Below are 11,567 nucleotides of genomic sequence, written 5' to 3'. Positions count from 1 at the left end.
ACCAGGTCATCACACTTAAATGTGAGATCTTCAATAATTTAAATAAACAGATTTGGACCTTCTCAAGCCATATGACTACTCTAAAAAAATGGCAATGTTTGTTTATCTACTAAATTAGGTGACAGGGACCGGGTGATAGGCACGTGGTGATGCACCAAACCTCAGAGTCTTGAAAGGGGGAGGAGCTTTTCTGGATGAAGTCTGAGCCCAGGAAAAGGAAGAAATGCAAGAAAAGATGCCGCGGTGGGGGGGGGGGGCAGGGAGACTGGAGGGACAGCCTGGCAGAAAAGCAAGGGCACGCACAGGCAAATAGGAAGGGTGCCGAGTGGGCTGCTGCTGAGGTCGTGGGGCTGGGTGGAGGGAGAATGACGAAAGGGCCAGTGCTGCTAGGCGGGCAGAGCTGTGGGTGGCCACCTAGGGAGAGAAGGGTCCACTGGGGTGGCAAATTCAACCCAAAGCAGGAAATGGGACGGGTCAACTTTGCTTTGCTAAGAATGCAGGGGGTTAAAGAGAAAACTCAGCCTGGGGCCCGAGGGGAGAAGAAGGGGGAGACTAGCAAGAAAAACAATGACCCCGCAGGTCTGAAAGGAAGAACCTGCAGACGGAGAGAAAGGTGATGACAGAGGGGGCCTGGAATGGCCCATTTCATGCTTTAAACCTGTGCCAAGCTGAGTAATGTGGGACTGAGCTGGTGATTTACCTCAGCTCTGGGGGAGATTAGTCTATGTATCATCAGCAGCATAAACAAACATCACTGTTCTACAGCGATAAGTGCTATTAATACCAAAGAGACCTAAACGGGTATATAACTATATACCTATATAATTATATATAACTACATAATTACTTTATAGTTCACAAAGCACATTCACATACAGGATGGCATCGAACCCCCAGACAACCCGGGCATCGTCACTCCCCACATGGCAAAGTGAGGCTGAAGTGTTGTCAGATGATTTAGCCCAAGTCAGGAAGTTCCGGGAAGACCTAAGTGCCAGTCCTAGTCCAGGGTTCTTGGGATAGGAATAAAATCTAGGCTTTGCCTTGTAAAGACTTACATATCAGGAGAGAAAGAACAAAGATAGATGGATGGATGGATGGATAGATAGACTGATTGACTGATTACACAAAGGAGCAGACACTATACTCCAGAAGAATGAAGTCCAGAGGAAGGGGCAAGGTTGGAGGCAACTGGAAACAGCTCGAGGTGACTGCAGACTGGCTGGGAGGAGACAGTCACTAAGCGAGAAAGCAAGGAAGCAGGGACAGCTCCGAGTGTGGGCTTCAGAGGGCATATTCTGCCTACCTAGCTCCTACCCAGACCCTCCCCACAGCACAGCAGCTCCCAGGGCAATCATTTAATAAATATGTACTGTTGACAGTGTGCTGAACGCTGAAGATCCAAAGGTGTACGAAAGGTAGGTTCAAGAATTTACTCCAAGGGCGCCTGGGTGGCTCAGTGGGTTAAGCCGCTGCCTTCTGCTCAGGTCATGATCTCAGGGTCCTGGAATCAAGCCCCGCATCGGGCTCTCTGCTCATCAGGGAGCCTGCTTCCCTCTCTCTCTCTGCCTGCCTCTCTGTCTACTTGTGATCTCTGTCTGTCAAATAAATAAATAAAATCTTAAAAAAAAAAAAAAAAAGAAATTTACTCCAAGACCAAAAGTGTCAGGGTTGCTTGATGGTGGGGGCGGGGGTGGGGGCGGTGGTCTGCCATCTGTGCTTTCGGAAAAGGGAGATTTCTATTCTCAGAGTGATAACCCAATCTATCAGAGGAATGTAGGACCTCCAGTTTTTCGAAACTTACTACTTCCCCGAAATAGAAGAGGATGCTGTTTGCCTCTCCTTTGGCAGGTGGTCAGAAGGGGTCAGAGCTGCAAAGGGAGAAGGGAGCATTCCAGTAGCTGCTTCACAGCAGAGTCGTGGAAAAGAAACAAGCAGGAGCGCTGTGTTGAGCAACTTGCCCGCAGTTTGGTATTCACCCTCCCAACATTCAAGCCCCGCTGTGTACACGACGCACACACAGTGTGGAGAACACGCGAGATGAGAGCAGAGTGAGGAGCCTGCAAAGTGCTGAAGCGGCATACCTGGCAGCTGCTAAAACAAAACTTCAAAGATCTGGCTTCTCTGAAAAGCCATCCAGCAGGACCCCACCCACTCCCCCTGCTCGCCGCAGCTTCCCTGGGAGCGAGGACACCCAACGGCTTCCGCATGTTTGGCTCTGTTCCCCAGAGCTACAGCCGCTCTGTAAGCCAAGTCACGACTGCTGGCCGAGCAGGTGGGGGGCTGGGGGGCGGGGTGAGCATGGGGACACGGGACCTCTCCCCAGCATTCAGCCACGGGCATATTGCAGAAAATAAAATGATCATGCTGGGATCTGCTTGAAAAAAACCCCCTTCCTCTCGGTCAGCCCAGGTCTGATTGGTTAGACACTAGGAATACAGAAGCTCTGGACTTTCCAGGCTCCCAAGGCATCAGAACATGCCCCTCCCAGCACCGCAAATTAGCTCAAGAACAGCATCTGTGGTAAATCTCTAGATCTAAACAAAAGAGGCTTGACATCTACAGAAGGCCCTAAGAGGAAAATCAAGAGTACGCCTTTCTTGGAAACTCACTCTTTTTTTTTTAATCCTCGGACCAAGCTTGGGTCTTTATCACATCTTCTGGGTCAGCGGTCAGCCGTCTAGTCCTGTGCTACTTAATAAGGAAACCATGAGCCTGTGAAAATGGGGCTAATAGGACTGAGCAACTGATTTTTTTCATGTTATTTAATTATCATTAATTTAAATTTAAATTTCCACACCTGGCTTGTGGCTACTGCACCGGATAGCACTGATCTTATTCACCAAACGTCTACTGAGGACTTCGTACAGGTCACCGTAAGGACGTAAAATTGTGGAAGACTCGGTGTCTCCCTGCAGAAAGTTTACACTCTAACATGACAGGTTAAGACAAATATTCTAAGAACCAGAATATGATAAGGAGTGGCAGGTGTTGTAGCAGAGATAAAGAAATGATACTTGAACATGGAGTAGAGAGATGGTGGCCTGACACTATGCCTCATACCAACCACTCAGGAAGGGAATACCAGTAAGTCTATCCAATGAAGGACAGTGAGAGGAGAGAAAGCACTATAATGAACACCAAAAAGCTGAACCTCACAAAAACGTACATTCAGTAAATATTATAAGTCATTGGGCAACCCAATGTGAAAGGTCGGAGGAAAGAGATAACTATCCCATTCTGGGCTGTCCAAGATGGTGGATACCATCCCACTTGCACGATCTTCTAGGAGTTGTTCTTAAGACTCCTGCGGGTAGGTGGGATGGGAGAAGGATGGGGGTTAAAAAGTTCTCTGCCTTTCCCTCTCCCATATCTGCTTCTACCCCTCAGATGAAAGAGATCTCTTGCTTGTTGGGCACTTCTAAATTTTGGATAACATGAAAGAACTGAATAGGGTGCAAAGGAGAAGCAGTAAAGACCGATGACATGGGAAGGGTGAGGCAGGAGGGGGTGTTTTGGCTTTAAGTTCAATAAAGGAACTAGGTAAGGCATTTTTTCCTAGTGTTCAGTTCAATAGGATAGGAAGGGCCCCACATTTCCATTCTCTAGGAGTTAAAACTTAGCCCGAGCTTAGCCCGAGCTTCCTCTGAATTACAGTTTTTAAGAACAGAAGTCCAATGCGTAAGGAGGGAAGAGAAGAAGAGAAATCCTAATGGTATCACTCAAGGAACAGGGAAGCCTGTACTGAGCCAAACCCTAAAGAACAGGGTGTGTACACGTGAAGATGCCGTGAGGGGCCAGGTGTCCACCCACTCCTTCCTTTAAGTCAAAGTTCCTTAAATATTCATTTAATATCTGTTCTTATTTTTAAGTGCCTACTGCTCCCCAAGGCGCAGGATCTGATTGTAACAGGACAGCTTACACTTCTGTTGAAGGAGTGACAATAAGGAGAGAGTCAGCTAATACAGGGGGGCTACAGAGAGCACCTGCACGGAAGTGCTGAAGGCAAACACATGAGGCTTATTTCTGATCACTGCTGGAACTGACCATGTAGAGAGAAATAATACTGGAATAATACTGGAAAGTTTGGGACCAGATGCAGGTGTGCATTCTGGAAATCAGGCCAAGTTTTTATTTGTTTTTCTTTTCATTTTTAAGACTATGGTGCATTAGGTCTTTTTATGTCTTCTAAAACTTTTAATTATTAGAGAAATTAACCAACAAAGAAAATCTTTAGATTAAATAAGTTAGAAAGACACAGACTTGAGAGGTCCAAGCCCAACTGTGCCATATTCAGAGGCTATCTCCTCCAATTTATCCTTCTCAATAACAAAGCTGTCTGTTGAAGGGCATCTTGGTTCCTTCCACAGTTTGGCGACTGTGGCCATTGCTGCTATGAATACTGGGGTACAGATGGCCCCTCTTTTCACTATATCAGTATTTTGGGGGTAAATACCCAGTAGTGCAATTGCAGGGTCATAGGGAAGCTCTATTTTTAATTTCTTAGGTAATCTCCACACTGTTTTACAAAGTGGCTACATTCCCACCAACTTGCATTCCCACCACAGTGTAAGAGGGTTCCCCTTTCTCCACATCCTTTCCAACACTTGTTTACTGTCTTGTTAATTTTGGCCATTCTAACTGGTGTAAGGTGGTATCTCAATGTGGTTTTGATTTGAATCCCCCTGATGGCTAATGATGATGAACATTTTTTCATGTGTCTGTTAGCCATTTATATGTCTTCTTTGGAGAAGGATCTGTTCATGTCTTCTGCCCATTTTTTGACATGATTATCTATTTTGTGTGTGTTGAGTTTGAGGAGTTCTTTAAAGATCTTGGATATCAGCCCTTTGTCTGTAGTGTCATTTGCAAATATCTTCTCCCATTCCGTGGGTTGCCTCTTTGTTTTGTTGACTGTTTCCTGTGCTGTGCAGAAGCTTTTGATCTTGATGAAGTCCCAAAAGTTCATTTTTGCTTTTGTTTCCTTTGCCTTTGGAGACATACCTTGAAAGAAGTTGCTGTAGCTGATATCGAAGAGGTTACTGTCTATGTTCTCCTCTAGGATTTTGATAAATTCCTGCCTCACATTGAGGTCTTTTATCCATTTCGAGTTTAGCTTTGTGTATGGTGTAGGAGAATGGTCCAGTTTCATTATTCTACATGTAGCTGTCCAATTTTCCCAGCACCATTTATTGAAGAGACTGTCTTTTTCCCACTGTCTATTTTTTCCTGTTTTGTCAAAGATTATTTGACCATAGAATTGAGGGTCCATATCTGGGCTCTCTACCCTGTTCCACTGGTCTGTGTCTGTTTTTGTGCCAGTACCATGCTGTCTTGGTGATTACAACTTTGTAGTAAAGCTTGAAATCCGGTAATGTGATGCCCCCAGTTTTGTTTTTCTTTTTCAACATTTCCTTAGCAATGTGGGGTCTCTTCTGGTTCCATACAAATTTTAGGATTGTTTGTTCCAGCTCTTGGAAAAATACCGGTGGAATTTTGATCGGAATGGCATTAAAAGTATAGATTGCTCTAGGCAGTACAGACATTTTAACAATGTTTATTCTTCTGATCCAAGAGCATGGAATGGTCTTCCATCTTTTTGTGTCTTCTTCAATTTCTTTGAGTGTTCTCAGTTCCTCATGTAGAGAAACTTTAACTCTTTGGTTATGTTTTTTCCCCAGGTATCTTATGGTTCTTGGTGGTGTAATAAATGGAATCAATTCTCTAATTCCCCTTTCTATATTTTCATTGTTAGTGTATAAGAAAGCAACTGATTTCTGTACATTAATTTTGCATCCTGCACATTACTGAATTCCTATATGAGTTCTAGTAGTTTAGGAGTGGAGTCTTTTGGGTTTTTCATATAAAGTATCATGTCATCTGTAAAGAGAGAGAGTTTGACTACTGCTTTGCCAATTTGAATACCTTTTTTCTCTTTGTTGTACAATTGCTGTTGCGAGGACTTCTAGTACTATGTTGAACAATAGTGGCAAGAGTGGACATCCTTATTGTGTTCCTGATCTCAAAAGGAAGGCTGTCAACTTTTCCCCACTGAGGATGATATTTGCTGTGGGTTTTTCATAGATAGATTTTATGAAGTTGAGGAATGTTCCCTCTATCCCTATAGTTGAAGGGTTTTAATCAGGAACAGATGCTGTATCTTGTCAAATGCTTTTTCTGCATCAATTGAGAGGACCATGTGGTTCTTCTCTCTTACTGATTTGTTCTATCACATTGATTGATGTGCAAATGTTGAACCACCCTTGCATCCCATGGATAAATCCCACCAGGTCATGGTAGATAGTACTGTTGGATCCTATTAGCTAGGATCTTGTTGAGAATCTTGGCGTCCATATTCATTAGGGTTATTGGTATGAAATTCTCCTTTTTGGTGGGGTCTTTGCCTGGTTTGGGGATCAGGGTAATGCTGGTTTCATAAAAAGAGTCTGGAGGTTTTCTTTCTGTTTCTATTTTTTGAAACAGCTTCAGGAGAATAGGTATTATTTCTTTTTTGAATGTTTGGTAGAATTCTCCAGGGAATCTGTCAGGTCCTGGGCTCTTGTTTTTTGGGAGGTTTTTGATCACTGCTTCAATCTCATTACTAGATATTGGTCTATTGAGGTTGTTGATTTCTTCCTGATTCAGTTTTGAAAGTTTATAGGTTTCCAGGAATGCATCCATTTCATCTAGGTTGCTTAACTTATTGGCATATAACTGTTTTTATTTATTTATTTATTTATTTTCAGCATAACAGAATTGTTTACGCACCACACCCAGTGATCCATGCAATACGTGCCCTCCGTAATACACACCACCTGGCTCCCCCAACCTCCCACCCCCCACCCCTTCAAAACCCTCAGATTGTTTTTCAGAGTCCATAGTCTCTCATGGTTCATCTCCCCTTTCAAGTTCCCTCAACTCCCTTCTCCTCTCCATCTCCCCATGTCCTCTATGTTATTTGTTATGCTCCACAAATAAGTGAAACCATATGATAATTGACTCCCTCTGCTTGACTTATTTCACTCAGCATAATCTCTTCCAGTCCCGTCCATGTTGATACAAAAGTTGGGTATTCATCCTTTCTGATGGAGGCATAATACTCCATAGTGTATATGGACCACATCTTCCTTATCCATTCGTCCGTTGAAGGGCATTTTGGTTCTTTCCACAGTTTGGCAACCGTGGCCATTGCTGCTATAAACATTGGGGTACAGATGGCCCTTCTTTTCACTACATCTGTATCTTTGGGGTAAATACCCAGTAGTGCAATTGCAGGGTCATAGGGAAGCTCTATTATTTATTTCTTAAGGAATCTCCACACTGTTCTCCAAAGTGGCTGCACCAACTTGCATTCCCACCAACAGTGTAAGAGGGTTCCCCTTTCTCCACATCCCCTCCAACACATGTTGTTTCCTGTCTTGCTAATTTTGGCCATTCTAACTGGTGTAAGGTGGTATCTCAATGTGGTTTCAATTTGAATCTCCCTGATGGCTAATGATGATGAACATTTTTTCATGTGTCTGATAGCCATTTGTATGCCTTCATTGGAGAAGTGTCTGTTCATGTCTTCTGCCCATTTTTTGACATGATTATCTGTTTTGTGTGTGTTGAGTTTGAGAAGTTCTTTATAGATCCTGGATACCAACCTTTTGTCTGTACTGTCATTTGCAAATATCTTCTCCCATTCCGTGGGTTGCCTCTTTGTTTTGTTGACTGTTTCCTTTGCTGTGCAGAAGCTTTTGATCTTGATGAAGTCCCAAAAGTTCATTTTTGCTTTTGTTTCCTTTGCCTTTGGAGACCTATCTTGAAAGAAGTTGCTGTGGCTGATATCGAAGAGGTTACTGCCTATGTTCTCCTCTAGGATTCTGATGGATTCCTGTCTCACGTTGAGGTCTTTTATCCATTTTGAGTTTATCTTTGCATATGGTTTAAGAGAATGGTAGAGTTTCATTCTTCTACATGTAGCTGTCCAGTTTTCCCAGCACCATTTATTGAAGAGACTGTCTTTTTTCCACTGTCTATTTTTTCCTGCTTTGTCGAAGATTATTTGACCATAGAGTTGAGGGCTCATATCTTGGCTCTCTACCCTGTTCCATTGGTCTATGTGTCTGTTTTTGTGCCAGTACCATGCTGTCTTGGTGATTACAGCTTTGTAGTAAAGCTTGAAATCCGGTAATGTGATGCCCCCAGTTTTGTTTTTCTTTTTCAACATTTCCTTGGCAATGTGGGGTCTCTTCTGGTTCCATACAAATTTTAGGGTTGTTTGTTCCAGCTCTTTGAAAAATACCGGTGGAATTTTGATCGGAATGGCATTAAAAGTATAGATTGCTCTAGGCAGTACAGACATTTTAACAATGTTTATTCTTCTGATCCAAGAGCATGGAATGGTCTTCCATCTTTTTGTGTCTTCTTCAATTTCTTTCAGAGTGTTCTGTAGTTCCTCGAGTACAGATCCTTTACCTCTTTGGTTAGGTTTATTCCCAGGTATCTTATGGTTCTTGGTGCTATAGTAAATGGAATCGATTCTCTAATTGGCATATAACTGTTGATAATAATTTCTAATGATTGCTTCTATTTCCTTGGTGTCAGTCGTGATCTCTCCCTTTTCATTCATAATTTTATTAATATGGGTCCTCTCTCTTTTCTTTTGGATTCGTTTGGCCAATGGTTTATCAATCTCATTGATTCTTTAAAAAAAAAAAAACCAGCTCTAGTTTCGTTGATGTGTTCTACTGTATCTCTAGTTTCTACCTCATTGATCTCTGCTCTAATCTTGATTATTTCCCTTCTTGTGTGTGGGGTTGGCTGAATTTGTTGTTGATTCTCCAGTTCTTTAAGGTGTAAAGAGATCTGGTGTATTCTGGATTTTTCAGTTTCTTTGAGGGAGGCTTGGATAGCTATGTATTTCCCCCTTAGGACCACCTTTGCCGTATCCCATAGGTTTTGGACCAATGTGTCTTCATTCTCATTGGTTTCCATGAATTGTTTAAGTTCTTCTTTCATTTCCTGGTTGATCCAAACATTCTTAAGCAGGGTGGTCTTTGGCTTCCAAGTGTTTGAATTCCTTCCAAACTTCTTGTGGTTGAGTTCCAGTTTCAAAGCATTGTGGTCTGAGAATATGCAGGGAATAATCTCAGTCTTTTGGTATCGGTTGAGCCCTGATTTGTGACCCAGTATGTGGTCTATTCTGGAGAAAGTTCTATGTGTGCTCAAGAAGAATGAGTATTCTGTTGTTTTAGGGTGGAATGTTCCATATATATCTATGAGGTCCACCTGGTCCAATTTGTCATTCAATGCTCTTGTTTCTTTATTGATTTTCTGCTTGGACGATCTATTACTGAGAGTGGTGTGTTAAGATCCTCTACTATTAATGTATTCATATCAATATGACTCTTTACCTTGATTAACAGTTGTCTTGTGTAGTTGGCTGCTCCCATATCGGGGGCATAAATATTTACAATTGTTAGATCTTCTTGGTGGATAGACCCTTTAAGAAGGATGTAGTGTCCTTTATCTCTGACCACAGTCTTTAGTTTAAAATATAATATATCTGATACAAGAATCGTTAGCCCAGCTTTCTTTTGAGGCCCATTGGCATGAAAGATGCTTCTCCATTCCTTCGCTTTCAGTCTGGATGTATCCTTAGGTTCCAAATGAGTCTCTTGTAGACAACATATGGACGGGTCCTGTCATTTTATCCAATCTGCAACCCTGTGCTGTTTTATGGGAGCATTTAGGCCATTCATGTTGAGAGTGATTACTGAAAGATATGTTTTTATTGACATCATGTTGCCTGTGAAGTCCTTGTTTCTATAGATTGTCTCTGTAAATTTCTGTTCCATGACACTCTTGGGTTTTTTCTTCTCTTATAGAACCCCCCCTTAATACTTCCTGTAGTCCCAGGTTGGTGGTCACATACTCTTAAACCTTGCTGATCTTGCAAGCTCTTTACCTCTCCATCCATTCTGAACATCAACCTTGCTGGATAAAGTATTCCTGGCTGCATGTTCTCAGTTAGTGTAGGGCAGTATTCTTTATACCACCTGCCTAAGATGTCACCTCTAACTTAGCAGGAGTGTGGATCACTTTTCTTTGATCCTTGAATAGTGTTGAGCACAAAATAAATGTGCAATTATCTCTTAATTTATTACTATTAGCCTCTTGGCCCATCCACACTTCATCTGCCCTTCCAGATTCAGCTAATGCCCCTTTCCTTTCCATAGACCTTTCGCCAGCTTCTCCAGTTAGTGATCAATTTCTCCTCTGAACTCCTACCTACAGGATAATCCTCTCCTTCAACCATTAAGCACATACTGTTCCACAGTATCTGCATCCATAGGGCTATTAATTTTCCTCTTGGAGAACAGAGACCCTGTCTAACCCTCCTTCAGAGCTCAGCCCAGTATCTTGTGTTTAGGAGATATTCAGTAAATGTGCATTAACTATTTGGGGATAATACTATTTTAACAACTACCAGATGATGCCATTTCCCATCTGGGATGCTACTTAATGGCAGTTTCACCTTTCCTCTTTTTCAAATATTTCAATATAGTAATGATTTGGGACAGAAGGTAACAAAACTCTTCTTTTGAGGGCTGGTATTCCAAATGCATTGGGTTCGCGTAGCTAAGCAAGAGATTTGAGAACACTAATAATATAGACAGATTCTTTCATCTATTCAATTTTCCTTGGTGTAACATTTCAGAAGAACATAATTTGATTTCCTTTAGCCTTTAAGTACATCCCATTTATTAACCTCCTTTATGGTTTCCTTACCTGCTATGCCAGAAAGCCTGCTTTTCTCATCTAAATCCTTCTAGATTATAGTCACGTTCCAGAGATGCAACCATATCTCATTTTCATCACGGAAAGATAGTAAAACTTATTTTTAAAGAACCAGGCCGAACATGGTATTGATTATTGGCTTTGAAGCCAAATTAATACAAGTTTTAGCCTGATAATTCACAAAAGTCAAAACATCCCTTTACTGCATCTGAAGCAGAAGAAAGGTCCAATTAAGACAAGAGTTCTACTGTTACTTATTACGAACTCCAGGGGCCAGCCATATGATGTGACATTTTGAATTCTGGGCCCTCATACACTGCCTCTCTCCCATCTCCAGCTTTCCTTGCATCTCCCAAAGAACACTTGGCTCCATATTTAAATGCCCTTTTAAGTTTAGCTTCTCTTAGGTATCTTTCTTTAGGAGCATTTTCATGGTTTGTGATTAAAATTTTAATTTATGGATATTGACTTCACAATAAAAATAAATCGTCTAAACCTCAGTGTTATGATTAGGTATACCTGTTTTCCCTACTGTGTATCTAGTCTAAGCATTAAATGGAGTGGTGTGGGAATATCATGTCCTCAGCAGGTCTAATTTTGTTTCTTTCTTTTCTGGAAAGGGAACAAAGAATTATCAAGAAGCTATACCCAAGCCAGAACCTCTGCCAAAACTGCTTCTCCAAGTGGCTGCAAGGGAAGAGAGGATCTTTACTCATTTTCAGATACTGTCAGTCTATTGTTTTGTTAAAACAGAGATACAGGGAGTTTTTTCCTGTTAGCCT

This window comes from Lontra canadensis, unplaced genomic scaffold, assembly GCF_010015895.1.
Source record: "Lontra canadensis isolate GAN:19392208 unplaced genomic scaffold, GSC_riverotter_1.0 scaffold173, whole genome shotgun sequence".
NCBI lineage: Eukaryota > Metazoa > Chordata > Mammalia > Carnivora > Mustelidae > Lontra > Lontra canadensis.
The sequence above is the reverse complement of the archived record's forward strand: the minus strand, read 5'-3'. Positions refer to the sequence as shown.